Genomic DNA, 15518 nt, shown 5'->3' on the forward strand with positions numbered 1-15518 from the left:
AGTAGCCCGTTAGGATACGACATTAATTTGTTTTGAGGTTTATTACTGTAATGTACTACTCTTCGGTCTTCCGAAGTCCAAAATAAAGAGCCTGCAGCTGGTAGAAAAATGCTGCAGCGAGGCTTTTGACTAAGACAAGAAGGTTTGATCTCATTACCCTGATTTTAGCTAACCTGCATTGACTCCCTGTCCGCCTAAAATCAGATTTGTGGAACTGATTAAATCTAGGCTTAAAACACGATTATATTCTAAAGTTTGTGAATGACCTTTGTTTCATGTTGATGATGTCTGTCTATTGTTTGCAAATGCTACATTCATTTCAACTTGGTCATCCTTTTTATATTTTTTAATCTTATAATAGATAGATATAGAGAGATAGATAGATAGATAGATAGAGAGATAGATACTTTATTCATCCCTGGAGGGAAATTCACACTTCCAGCAGTATCCATGTGATGAAAATACAATAATAATAAAATAAAAGAAATAGAATACATAAATACCCAATGTAACGTGTTGATATAGAGTATTTAAATAGTGCTACATAAAAAACACACTGTAATAAAAATAGAGTAATATGCAAATGTGGGGGTTGGGTTTAATGTGGGCTTTTACTCCCCCGGGTGGAGTTAAAGAGCCTCATGGCATGAGGAAGAAATGATCTCCTCAGTCTGGCAGTGGAATAAGACTGTGACAGTGGATGTGATGAATTGTCCATGATTGACCGCAGCTTTTTCAGTGCCCGTCTCTCAGCTACAGCTGTCAGGCTGTCCAGCTCTGTGACACAACAGAGCCCAACTTCCTCAACAGTTTATTAAGACGAGAGGCATCCTTCTTCTTAGCACTGCCTCCCCAACACGCTGCCGCATAGAAGAGGGCGCTTGCCACAACAGTCTCATAGAACATTTGCAGGAGCTTTTTGCGGATGTTGAAGGACGCCAGCCTTCTGAGGACGTACAGTCGGCTTTGACCTTTCCTGCATAGAGCTTCTGTGTTGGCAGTCCGGTCCAGTTTATTGTCCAGCTGCACACCCAGGTATTTGTAGGTCTGGACAAATTCTACACATTCTCCTTTGATAGTTACAGGAACCGGGTGAGTTCTAGTTCTCCTGAAGTCCACCACCATATCCCTGGTCTTGGTGGTGTTCAGGTGCAGGTGGTTAGAGTCGCTCCATTGGACAAAGTCCTGAATCAATTTCCTGTACTCCTCCTCCTGCCCACTTCTAAAACATCCCACGATAGAAGTGTCATCAGCAAACTTCTGCACATGGCAGGACTCAGGGTTGTACTGAAAGTCCGACGTATACAGGGTGAATGGAAACGGAGAGAGAACGGTCCCCTGCGGCGATCCCGTGCTGCTGACCAAAGTGTCCAATGTACAGCCCCCTTGTTTCACATTCTGGGGTCTGCCTGTCAGGTAGTCTGTAATCCAAGCTACAAGGTGTGAGGTGCAGTCAGGCTTCTAAGGCGTATGAATCTCACAGTAATACATACGAACACCGCAAAGTTTGAGTTTTGCAAGATTTTTGGTACGCAAAATCATATGTTGTTTGTGTTGCACACTGGGGAAAATGCTGTAACGAGGGGCTAGAAAAACATCTTATTCTACATCATAATGTGAAAACTTAGTAAGGTGGCAACACAGTTATCCTGGGGTCTCTGTACTTAAGTAAAACCACATCTGTGTTATAACTGTTGAAGGTATGGAAAAATGGAAGAATTGGCAAAGTTTTGTTGTGGAAGTTTCCTAGATGTTTTTCACATGGAACGAAGAAATCTCAAATTCTTTCCGCCCTTTGTTTGAGGACTCTTTAACTAAGGTCAGATATTTTAAACAGCGGTAAAAGAGATGTCCTACCCAGCCCACTATAGCCATCGCAAAGGTAGTTTCAGAGGACAGCCTGTGAAGTTCTGCAGTCTCAGGTTTCCAGTTTGTGCCTGCAGATAAAGCATAAAAAAGAACAGTCAGACAACAACAATACAAGTACTGTACTGCCAGACTGGAACATTATAGACATTGACAACACATTTCTAGTATGCTTTTTTTGTCAGAGGCCCCCCAGACACAAATATGAAGCAGCCAACCAAACCAGAAACCCGAATGGGAAGTCGCCCAAGCCATCACCCAAAGGAATTCACGTTAACCGGTAGTTTGGTCCAGACGTGCAGATTCTTGGCACCGTCTCGATTGCCTCTAAGTGGCACCCCGCCCATGCCAGACCACAAGCATTGCACCCGCCATGGGATGTTTGTCGCCCCTCGTGCATACCAACCTGGTTCCGAATGGTAGCCACAGACTGGTTAGGATTGGCTCTGGGAAGCGTTTAATGAAAACGTCTCAAGTGGATCCTTGGGCATGAAAATTAAAATTTCAGGTTGGAGCTTGTTAGCGCCATGCACTCGAGTTTCAGCTGTGATGTTGACATTATTATTCGAAACTGTACACAGCCATTTAGTCATTTCTAGCTGTTGGCAAGCTTGGGTGGCGCTTCAAAGTCTTTAAGGTAATCTGGAGGGAACACCGTAGATCCCGGGATACAGCGTCCTCATCTTGCAATTTTTTCCTTTTAGTAGATATACTAAGAATTTTTTGCAACCCCTCTTTGCAGCATGTTTCTCCCTTTAGTATACAATGTCAACACCAAATTAGTTTGCATACCCCAAAACGTAGAAAATTAAAACTTTCTGGTGCAAATGACGAGTTATGTTTCTATGATGCCTATCTGCAACTGGTCAACAAGGCATAATGAAAAAAAAACAATGTAATCTGCTGAACTACTTCCAATAATGCCATTCCCTCATTCAGTTCAGAAATGTGTGCTTTGTAAAGACTTTCTGAGACAAAATTGTATTTCTTTGCATTGTACTTATTTGCTTTGGGGCCAATGCATGCAGTGATGCTAAATTAAGAAGCAAAAAGGATAACCATGTAAATGAATGTTGCGATTATCAAAAAAATATGAAGAAGGCACACTAATTGTTCAACTCGCTAAACTGCAAGGTATCTCACTTGCTGGTTCATGTGATACAATACTGAATTATTTGTACTGTATTAAATCGCTATAGGTTACAAGGCTTGCTCAAGAGTAAAGCAAACTTGATAACCATGGAAATGAAGCTTGTGATTATCAATAAATACAAAGAAGGCACAAATATTGGAATATAGCCGTAACCAATCAATAATGAGGACAATGACTAAGAATAGGAAGCAATTAAAGCAACAAAGTCTTTTAAGAGCATGACAACCCTCGAAAGTAGAAGTTTTCAAATCTGTTTTCATTTTAATCAGCCGTCTCCTCTCCCTTAGCATTGACCCACTAACTCCATTATACCAGTTCAAGTCACATCACATTAAAGGTTAATAGCATTTCATTTAATTATATACAAATACTTACTATTAAGGATCAACAGATATGGGTTTTTCAGGGCCAATACCAATTATTTGAATAGAGTGGGCACTCCTGTTTTAAAGCCAGATTGCGGAACTAATGGGGTAACAGCTAATCACTCAGCCTTCCACTTTAGCGTGCTTTTAATGCTCCTTTCTCAATAACAAACACGAACTAATGTTATAATAGGAATTTAGATATCGGTCTTCACAGACTTTTTTTAAATCTCAAAATGATCAGCGGTCTTGACTATCAGGCATGTTGGGACTCAGGAGTAAGCAGAGCTGTTATTCTTCAACCTTCAGTGAATACTACCTCGGTCCAATCAGAAGACGTAAAGGGTGGGTAACGTGTGAGACAGAAGGCAGGGAGAGAAAGGCTCGGCTGTATCTGAGCCTAAGTAATTGGCATGTTGAGTAAATAAATATACAGAAACCGATATCCATCAAATTCCCACATATCGGTGCAGATAATCTGGAGTACTCAGGTTTCAGGACGCATTAGCTGATTACCATAGGTTTCTATCCCTGTCATAAAGCAATTTCACTTTATGACCCCAACCTCAGGACGGGTAAAAATCGTATCGACGGGGTTTTACTGAGGTCCAATTTGGTAGCACAAATTACAGGAGACAACTTGAGGTTTGAGATTGGAAGTTGGGGCCTCACTTTGATTGGGGGAAGTATTTGCCCAAACCACCGAGTGTGCAATGGCAGTTTGCCAGCAGCAGATAGCGGACCAGGATTGGGAGTCGCGTGCAGAATGTTTGGGCTAGCTCTGATTTTTCTAGCAGCGTGAAAATCATAGGCCATGCTTTGATTTATGGGCTGTAAGACAAAAAAACTAAACACAGCTTTTATTTTTATTTCAAATATAGCAGTCCTCTATTACAGCTAATACAAACTAAATATTTTTGCGGTAAAATATTTAGGGTTTGTACATCTTTTCACAGGCAAATTCAAGCACTTTTTAAGGACTTTCAAAGCCAATTGTCCTAATTTCTCCAAAACCATTTAAAAAAAGGAATCCAGTTTGAATCATGTATTTTGCAGAGCAACAAATTTTAGATCTTGTGTAAATCACAAATATATTTGCGTATCTGAACAATACCCGTGTAAATCGTTTTGAGACAGATCTCTTCCTATATCAAATCAAATCTATTTGTAAAGGACTTTTCATGCAATGCATGGACACCCAATGAGCTGTATAAAAACATTAAGCGTGCATTAAGAGAGTAACATCCCCTCCTTTATCCCCACCCAACAACCCAAAACACCTGATACAAAGACACAGTCGACAGTTAAAAATACAAAACAAAAAAACATAGTTATAGAAATAAAATATGATTATGGCAAGTCCCTTACTCACCATGTGAGGAAAGGGACCTGAGAGAGGCTTATCCACACTGATAGGGATGGCAGCAGATGGCCTCTGGATTTAAATTTAAACAAAAGAATCTTGATTGGAGACTGGTATTTTTAGTGTATATGTCTGGAGGTTGATTGGTGTCTTCATCATTCAATCCAAAAATAAGTTGTTTCAATCAAACAACATATTTTCAAACAAAAAAACCTTCACGCTTCACGTCATTGAAAAGAAACAGTTTCAATCAAAGACAAAAACGGTTTGAATGCAAAAAAATAGTCAACATTTTAAAAAATTATATTTGAACACTTATTTTTTCATTGACAATGTTTTCTTTGATTGAATTGATCATTTTTTGTGCTTGGATCATGTTTTGGGTAGGAAATTTGTGTCTTTATTATTCAATCCAAACGAAAGTTGTTTTAATCAAATTATACATTTTTAATCAGTGAAAAAAAGTAAAATAAAGAATAAAAAAAAAAATTTAAAGTGTTTTTTACTTGGTTTTTATTCTTTAACGAAGTGAAAAAAGTGTTGAAGTCGTTCTATCTTCGATTGAATCTTTTCGACACGAATATCCCGCAGTGGGCGGGTGCTTCCCCATTGGTCAGACATGTTTGAGTGACAAGTGTCTGCACCAACGACATCTTTCTGAAAAGAAAATCAATTTTCAGCCATTGAACCACACCCTACCAACGTGGGCCGCCAAAATAAGAAAACACTGAAAAATAAAAGTATAACGAAGAACAACTGCAGAAAAAAACAAAAATGAGAAAAAAGGGAAAAAAGGGAAAGTGTGTTACAGTAAAAGGTTACATGTGCAACAAATCAAACTAAATACAAATGATCAATTAAAAGTCATATTAAAATAATGGGTCTTGAGCCTCCTCTTAAAAAATATCAAGGGTCCCCGCAGACCTGATGTTTTCCGACAGACTGTTCAGTAGGTTAGAACTAAAATGGCTCACCATAGGTTTTGGTCCTCACCCATATGGGCGTTGGTTACAAATAAAAGTAATGTGTAGTTCTTCCTGTTAAAATGTACCGAGGGGAAACACTACCTTGATTTCAGGTTGGTCCATAATACATCTACATAATTGATGCGTAATCATTGCACTAATACACATTTGATTTTGCCCTGTGTAGGTGTAGGATGCACTTCCCTGTGAACCGTAGGGGGCAGTGGCGCTTCATAGGACGATGTCATACAAACAGCCATTAATCAAGAGGTAAAAAGGAATACAATGGCAAAGAGAAGCCACCAGGCAGGAGTGTCGGCATTGTTTTAAGACAGACTTGTAGAGAAACCTGGCAACAATTTTAAGCATTTACAAGCACTTCACGCAAAAATCACGCAAGGACTTTTCAATCCAGCTTAATAGGACAATGCCATTCAAACTAATTCCAGCCGCTGTTAATTATGAGGGAAGAAAAAATACAATGGCAAAGCGAAACCCCCAGAAATCAGTGTCTGCCTCGTTTTAGGTGGACTTGTTGAAAAACATTGCAACAATATCAAGCATTAACAAGCACTTGACCTAAAATTCAAGCACTTTTTAATCCCTAAAAACATAACATTAAAATTCAAGCATTTTCAAGGATTTTTAGCACCCGTAAGAACCCTGAAAATTGATCGGCATGAAACAAAAACATCATGTTGCTTGCAGGCGCCTACAACGTTCTTGTCTGTACAGTTCAAAGATGCCATTAATTACAACTAACCGCGAGATTATACTCGTATTGAAGCTGTCTGTTTTTTCCCCCCGTTTGGTTTATGGAATCTCCCATGAAGATAGAAGCGGGACTTTCCCACAGTAGATACACTGTGGCCACACTGGTTTTAATTCTGTTTTATGACACTATATCCGGAGTGTTCCTTTCATCCAATTGAAACTAGAGGGCCTTTGAGGGCGTGTGATACGAATTTGAATAGAATCTTTGTTGGAACACGCAATTTTAATTCGTGGTCATCGACAAGATGCACGCTAACCTCTTTCCTCCTGATTTTGTGTTGATTGTAAAAAAGATGAGCCATTCTGATGTGTTATTTTCCTTAAGAGATTGAGAGGCTAGGTCGCAATTTTGACCACAAGAGAGAGTGTCACCCGTGCATGGTAAACTGCATTGTGGGATAATATCCTAAAGCAATTATCAGCTGCCATTTTTTTTTTAATTGAAGAAAAACGGGTTAGTAAAGTGCTTTTACACAACCATAATTCAGTCATAAAGACTGCTAAACATTTGTTGAATGTGTTAATTAAATTTTGATTGGAAAAATCGAAAGCTGAACCCTTTGAATTGTAGAGAAAACGTTTTTTTTTGTTATAAAAGACGGCATGAAATTACGGTCCAGCCAGTTGTTACGTTTGGTATGGCTTCTGGGCATTTATTTGGATTTTATTTAGAGCAAATTCATGTTAAAGTGCAATCTAAGTTCTATGTATTTTTTAGCTAATATTTGTTCTGACTACTGAAGGTTGAAAAAGAGGACTTGACACATTTTTGGTTGATTGTTTTTGTGTTTAAATAGGTTCAGCTTGGCAGTATTATTGTAAAGTAGATATAAGGGACATTCCAAGCTAGAAACAGTGGAAGAGTAACCCTGATTATACAAATATTTTTTTGTTTTATTCTTTGTTGTGAGTGTGATCATGTTTAGGTTAATTGATTTTTGGAATGTATAGAGTGAACAAGGTAAGTCAGTGAAGACATGTGGGGGGACAGGAAGAATATGATATTCTATTGAATAAAAACCACAATCAAAATGTGACTACTGTCTCTTCTTTTCCTTGAAAAAAATTGGGCCATCTTCTGGAAACAGGTTACTCAGTGGGAGGCCTGTGACACACACTAACTTTTTTCCTACCAATACCAGATAAAATCTTGCTCTTAGAAGACTGTAAGTGATAACCTTGAGCTACACAATTTAATTAAATCGTTGTTCAAGCACAAATATACACACACACACGACTATGACGAAAAAAACATTCTATAAACAAAAAAACACACTGTTCTCGTTGGTGCTTTTGGTCTCGTCCTGAAATAGGAAAGAATGTGTATAGTCCCTAGTGGCAATTGCCATTCCTCCAGTGACCAAAATGGGGCATTGGGCTGCTTTCATTTTGTTTTATGAGTTAAAGAAAGAACTCTTTAAAAGATCAATATCCGAAGGTTGCTACACATGATCTAGTTTGTGGTATTTTACGGTAGAATTTATAAACAGCAGGTTTTGAGAAGGCATTAATGCAGGAGATGAGGTCCTTCACTCTACTAAATGGAGTTCAAAGGCCGATAACATCCCAACAGCGTGGTAAACATCCCAAGTCATGATCTCGGATGCCTCATGCACGTTACGGAGAGGTACAGAGAAGACACAACCAAGTTGTGCGACTTCATACTACTTCACAAAATTAAAATGTTATACCCAGGGACATAAGCACCTCCCAATATGTAATGTTGTTTATTATAGCATGGCTTCACATGACAAATGATCGTGTTTATTTTTTTTGTCATCGATTCGATAACTGTGATGTCTGTCCAATAACTATCAACGTGAAGATAATGGTGCGTCCCTATTTGGACTAAAAACATTAGATTCAATACATTTCTTTACAAGTGACTATCACAGCTGGGTTAAAGTAAATTTGAGGAGTCAATGATCCAGAAGATCAAATCTTTTACTCTACTCACTGTAGTTCACAAGCTGATGCAATCACAAAAGCGCAGTAAACCTTCTAAAACATGATCTTCGATGCCTCATGCACATTATGAAAAGGTACAGAGGAGACACAACCAAGTTGTGGTACTCCATAATGCCAGTGTTTGAAACAACGTTTGGGCGGACGCCCGGGGCGTGCATCTTTTACATCGGGCGTACAACTTACAAAACCTCTCCGGGTGGCCAACAACTTTTACAAGGTGAAGAAAAAAAAAAGATTTATTTTCAAATCAAGCGTTTGCTTTATTCCGATTTCAAAGTCTTCGTTCGGTTTCTAAATTTCTGAATATCGGTTTGTTTAGCAATTTGCATACTAGGCAGCCGATCAGAAGACATCAAATAACTTCGTGCTTCCGGACTTTCCTGAGCGTTATAAGGTCGAGCATTTGCATCATTTTCCAAAGTTGTTAAGGATATGTCAGAGTTTGCGGTTTCCTCATGCATGAGAAGATAAGCAGGACATTGTGGTTCAGCCTCTAAGCATATTTATTCCTCAACAGCAAGCAAAACAAGACCACTCCATTCAATACAACATGGCAATCAACAATAGCAAAACGAAATATGGTGCGTGCGTAAGACGTCACACAATGGAAAACGTCTTACCGCAATGTCACGAGTAAGAGCGCTATTAAATTGACAAATCTTAACAAAAGTAGACGCCCAGAGAACACAAGAAAATTTGAGAAGTGATTAGCCAAAACCTCAGCCTCAGATGAAATATTCAAATGAAGCAAAATCTATGACGCTACAAAACGTAAACGTACATTAAAAGCATCGTGGAAAGAGGAGTTCACGTGGCTTGTAGCAGACGACGCAACGCAAACATTGCATGAATGAAGATGAGTAAATACAGGTACATACTGATGGCAGATGGAAAACAGCAATGTCGAATCCATGCAGTGAATGTTATAAGTAGATTTATAATAAACTTAATTCCAAAGTGTTGTTCTGTTATATATTCTAATTATCAATCATTGATACTTTGCAACAATGTTTTTTTTTTTGCGATTAGTCGTCTTATTGTGTTTCAAGTTGTGAAAAATGGGGCAGACAACTTTATGGCCGGGCAGGCAACTTTTGTCTGCCCTGGTGTCCGGTAACTTTTTGTCACAAGGTTCAGACACTGATAATGCTTTAGAAAAATGTAATATTATAACAAGGACCATAAACGCTCCCTAAGCTGTACAATTGTTGATTAAAGCGTGGCTCCAAGTGACAAATTATCGGTCTATTTTTTGCTATTAACTCCATAACTGTGACGTCATATTCTACCGTAATTGGTCGATAACCATTGGTGCGATAATTAGCGAGCATCCCTGGTTAAGAGACTAAAATATTAAAATAAATACAGTTGCGTGCGTTTTTTACAAATGACTGCCACAACTGGCCTGAATGGAACTGCATCATCTGGAACAAACGCGTGAATGGTACCACTCTACCGCCTATATTCTGTGAGAAAATCTAAAAAGTAGAAACATATTTTAATATAATTTTAGCATAAAGCAGGGATTTTGTCATGAATTTCTAGCAGTAGTACTTATCCTGCACTTGGACAATCACACTATTCTTGGATGCACCCAAAAAAAAAAAGAAAAAAATCTGTCAAACCAATCTTCGCGTACTCTACAGAAAAAAACAGACTGTAATAGAATCTCCAAAAGAAGGACTGCAACCTTTTTTGGACATGAAGACGATAGTTATCTGCTGCCAATAAGTGTTGGAAAATTCAGCATGCCGGGAGTCCATTTCAAACTCATCCCCGAGGAAACCTCCCCCATTACTGCAAGGCCAGGCTCAGACTCGCTTTAAATCGTGAAGTCGACAAGTGTCTGCACAGGTTCGCTAACAAAGACTAACAAGTCCCCGATAAATATCATGCATTCAGGGTGTTTTGTAGCCAACTTTAAGTCAAACAATTGTCCAAATAAAGCTGGACCTGGTAACATCTTATTCATTACCTTACCTTCAATATCAGATCTAGGATTTTATTACCTGATAGTGGTGTTAATCCGAACTTTAAAAATAAAAAATATATGTTTGAGTGAGATGAATGGGCAGCCTCCAGGCTTAGCACGATTTTTGGTGGAGACACTGGAGAAACAGAAGAACATTCATTTTAGAAGTTTGGTGATTTCACCTGTAGTGGAAGTACAAGAGCACCGGGATACAGCGTCCTCACTTACATTTTAACTCTATGATGTGGAATATAGTGGGACCTCGGTTATCGCGGTTAATGGGGACCAAAACGACCCACGAAAAGTGATTTAAAAAAAAATCAAATAATTTTATTCTATTATTATTATTTTTTAGACCTGCGAAGCTCTGAACCCGCAAACGTGGAACCACAAAGTAGCGACGCCCATTCAAAAATGCTTTAAAAAAAAAAATACATATTTTTAAAAATTATTTTATTTTATTATTATTTTTTAGACCTGCGAAGCTCTGAACCCGCGAACGTGGAACCACGAAGTAGCGACGCCCCTTCAAAAATGCTAAAAAAAAATAAAAATAAAAAATAAAATTATTTTCTTTTATTATTATTATTTTTCAGACCTGCAAAGCTCTGAACCCGCGAACGTGGAACCACAAAGTAGCGACGCCCCTTCAAAAATGCTAAAAAATAAATAAATAAATAAACAACAACAACAAATTATTTTGAGTGCCTAAAAACACACCCAAATATAAACTTTGTGGTGTTACTGCGTATGACTGTGTGAGTTACCTCTCTAAGATGCCTGTTTGCTTTTGGTCAACATCATATAAAATGCCGGTCTGCAATTGGTTTGCTTCGTGGCATTGAGAAAATGTTTAGATGCTGTTGGCTGAACAACCTCCCACAATGCCTTTCTGCCTCTTCATTCAAGTCAGAATTGTGTGTGCTGTTTACATTTTGACTATACAATCCTAGTTTTGGAACTGTATTTATTCACTGGAGTTCCGAAGTCTTGCTGTTAAAGGGAGAAGCAAAAAAAAAAAAAAAAATGCAAACAAAGCTTTTATCAAGTTGGACAAAGAAGGACGCAACCAATCGACGATTGTGACTATTCCTAAAAATAAGATTGCAATTAAAGCAAGAGCATGGCAATTCTCAATAGTAGAAGATTCAAAATCAGTTTCCTTTTTGATCCGACATTGTCGTCTCCTCCCTCCGCCTTTGCATTTACCTGCTCAAGTCATGTCACACTAAAGGTAAACAAAATAGCATTTTTCCTTTTCAGGTATCTATTCATAATGTAATTTAATACTATAAAAATATCACACATAAGAAGTACTTAATATATATTTAGTTATTTAAATGTTTTCATCTTGGGTACCGGGGGAACGGATGGCATTGGCTAATTACCATAGGGATCTATCCCCACTATATGGCAAACTCATTTTACCATCCCCACCACTGTAGTATGCCATAGATAGGGGATACATTTCTTTTTCAACTTGAGTTGACCTTATCGAGGCAGAGACATTTTATGCCAGGTAGCAATTTTGCAACACCAATGTCAATGGGTAAGGAAATAATATGTTTAGAAAAACTGCAGTGCAGAAGCTGTCAATGTGTGAGAATAGGACCCGAGGCAAAATATAAAAAGTGTAAAGTGTCTTTTGGAACGCTGTCTGCAAAATGATATTCAAGGCTATGCTTAAAAAAAATTAATTTCGAGTATGATTTTGAATCTCATAGGAAATCCATGAGAAATAAAATCAAGTTTCAACATCGTTAATAACGTGGAATGTACCAAGTATTCGCAATCAGAACAGGAACTCGAATCCCACTTTGGAAGAGAAACACAGCTGTTCTGTTTCGTGGGACAGCAGACTGAAGAAAAGCATCAGCGGTTCCGTCATATTTACGTCAGTCAGGCTCTGTCGGAACCGCTCGTCTACGCACATGCACACTAAGCTCCTTGTTCACCTGACATGCCAAACAAGCGCCCCCATTGATATATTTGACAAGGTCGCCCTCTCGGCCACAGGAGCAGATGTTCAAGGTTAGCATGCACAGACAGTTTTTTTCCCTTTTTTTCTCTAGAGGGGTGCTTTCTTTGCTCTTGGTTGGCAGATAGTGAAAGGATCAAGGACATAAAAGTAGTCATTCTCTGCAGGTTGAAATGATTACATTCACAATTATTTTCCCAAATGGCCTCTGAGTTAAAAAATATACATCTCCAGGCCCACCTCCAAACATTGTCAATTCTGTCAACCCTGAGTGACTAAAAAGAAATGGGTATGGTCAATAAAATAAAAATAATAAAAAAGTGTAGTATTTTTCTTTAGCTAATCAAATTAAATAAGTGTAAAAATACTCACTTTTCACTGTAGAACAGAACTGACGGTGTTGCAAGCTATATCACTTGTCCCACAGGAATGTCGAAGATCCTTATTTATGTTCTATTATTTTGTCAAATATCGGGGCTTCCGGTGATCATGTGACTTTTTTTAGGAAGCCGCAATTCTGGATTACAAGTAAAAAGAGAGGAAGATGCATCTACAAATCGACACTACCCTTTAAGCAGCTGTATGGAATATTGAACTTTTTAATTTGATGTCGCCATCTCCTGGCTTGTGTTATTATTGCAGCCCCAACCCACTTATTCAAGCGCAAATCGGTGCATTTTTTTAGGTTGGCTGGATCCCTCAACCACAACGGTCGTAGGGGCAGCATTTCCTGTGGTGTGTCTTAAGCAGGTACAGCATGGTGGCGCCAGACGCACTTGAATACTCATCTTTTTTCATCTTTCTTGGGGTTTGGGTTGGCGTTAGAAGCAGGCATTTTCTTATTTGCACGCTACACTGACAAATACAAACCGATGGGGATGAGCATGATGCCACTCTCCAGGAGAAAAAAAACTCCGCGAAATTATATTTTCATACCTGTCAACCTCCACGGCTCCATGGCCTTACAAACTGTCGTATTTTCCCTCACAAAATCCAAAATAATCTTACACCATATTTTTTTCCAAACGTGTTTATTTATGTACTTTAACATGTTATATTGTACATGTGTTTCGTTATATCATATATATTGATAATTAACATTTTGTTGTGAGATACTGAGTTGCTCGACATGGATCTATTATAAAAAGAAGTTCAAAAATCAAGTAGCTTGAACGTTCACTGTGGAAGGAAAAAACATATGCAAATATAATTAAGTAGAATAATACATTTTCTTATTCAAATTATGAATTCATTTTCTGCATTAGATTATTGTTGGTAATATACTGATTAAAGGGATAACCACAAACCTGTCTTTTTTCATTTTCTCCTTTTATACTTCCATTTTTTCTTAACTTCTTTATACAACATAATAATTCATAATATAATACAATCAAAGCAAGTGAGCCGTTAGCGAGCCGGCTCTCTCTAATGAGTTGAGCCGAAAAAGCCGGTTCTCTAAAAAGAGATGGGCTTCCTTTCACTACACAACTACCACATGAAATCCAATGTTTTTTAAGACCACATGTATTTCAAATTTACTCAATCAATCCCGCCTGTTGTTTTCAGATTAGAATGATTTACGGCGTTTTAATTCAGGTTCGGCCTTTGCGACTTGCTGATTGTATCCAAAGAAAATTCAAAACTATGTTGTAATGTAGGCCTACTGCTCTGCTTTTGCTCTGTTCACGTGTGATCGGAATGATGCATGATGGGAAATCCCCAGGCGGCAGACGCATGCGCACAGTAGCATCAAACCGCTCGCTCCGTTAGCAACGGAAAAAAAACGAGATAGAGGCTACCGCGGCGAACTCGTTTGACTTGATTGATTTGCCGTTTGGTGATAGTCGGTGTATACCGGATGGTACCCATCATTGACAAATTTGCGTTTTTCCATACAGATTTTCTCGTATGTCATACACGTCTTAAAATGCATAATAAACGTACTTTGTACGGCAAAAACGTACAGGTTGACAGGTATGTATTTTTTTCAACTTTAAAAATTTTAGGACTTTTCCTGAATTTGACCCATCAGAAAAAGAAATGAAATTGTAATCACATTTCCATGTAAGCTGTATGAAAAATTACAAATATGTCCTCTAAAATGAAGAAAAGAGGAGGGTCGATAGAGAAATATTGTTTAGCTTTTTTTTTCTTACATTGTTTTTATCTAGTGTTTTTCACCATATTAAGGCTTATATCGTCCCTTATTAAAGAAAGTAGAGTTTTAAAAATGCTATAATGTTTGGGTGTGCTTGGGTTGAATTTGGGGCGTTACTGGCCCGTTTTCGGGGTCTTTAAGCAGCCTGTGATGAAAAAAACAGGGTGACTTTGACATGATGGTTTACCAGACAGGAAACATTGAGGGTAATTAACAACATAGACCAAGATCTTATGAAAAACGAGTTGTCTTCGGAAATACCTGTAATTTCATACGTCGACCTCGTGAAGTGGGCAGAGCAATTTGTAATTGCGTCTTCTTCCATTTTCGATTGTAATCCAATATGGCGGCCTCTTCAAAAGTATGACAGTCACACCCTCAAATTATAATACCAGGCCTGGAAGACACTTGTCACACTTATTGTGATTTCCATGACTTGACTAAGTATTTGTACTCCATACCTTAACTTTTTTGTTCTCATTTTTTATTTGTCGATTCTGCCCGACATCCAAATTCGGCGACGTCAATTGCGAACCAGTGCGCACGCGCATATATATTTTTTTACCATATTTAGTGAATAACAGAACAAAAAAGTTTAATCTCAAAAAATAAAATAAAAATTAAAAAATTGGATTTTTTTTTAACTTGAATAAAAATCTTAATAATTTTGGCAGGCAGTCGTATTAAAATAAAATTAAAAATGATAAACTTTTAGAAATTAATGCAAAACACGAAATAATTATATTGTTTGACAGGTATGGGAACCCTAATTTACTTAACGTTGGATTTACAGTAATATGAAAAAGAGCTTATTGATAAATGCAAACTTTGGAACGCTATAAAAAAAAGATATTCTAAACCACTCTAACAAATGGGGTGCATTTAAGAATAACAATACCTCAAGTATGAAAGCCAACAAATTAATCTTGATTCAACAAATTTTCGTTTTTTAATAT

At 37.9% G+C, this 15518-nt stretch overlaps 1 protein-coding gene across 2 annotated transcripts in view; it reads right to left on the bottom strand.

Annotated features, from left to right (window-relative positions):
• Positions 1-15110, bottom strand: part of eva1ba (eva-1 homolog Ba (C. elegans)) — a 55091-nt gene extending 39981 nt beyond the window's left edge. Inside the window, exons 1-3 of one of the 2 annotated variants that reach the window (XM_088327068.1) lie at positions 15024-15110; positions 14824-14959; positions 1858-1937 (exon numbers count right to left, since the gene is read on the bottom strand). The gene's annotated coding sequence lies outside the window, so the exon portion shown is untranslated. Of the gene's footprint in view, positions 1-1857; positions 1938-12776; positions 12900-14823; positions 14960-15023 lie in introns of those variants that run through there. The other variant, XM_088327069.1, reaches the window with a different exon arrangement.
• Positions 15111-15518: the final 408 nt, after the last annotated feature.

This window comes from Urocampus carinirostris, chromosome 2, assembly GCF_059441175.1.
Source record: "Urocampus carinirostris isolate Australia breed hairy pipefish chromosome 2, RoL_Ucar_1.0, whole genome shotgun sequence".
Taxonomy (NCBI): Eukaryota; Metazoa; Chordata; class Actinopteri; order Syngnathiformes; family Syngnathidae; genus Urocampus; species Urocampus carinirostris.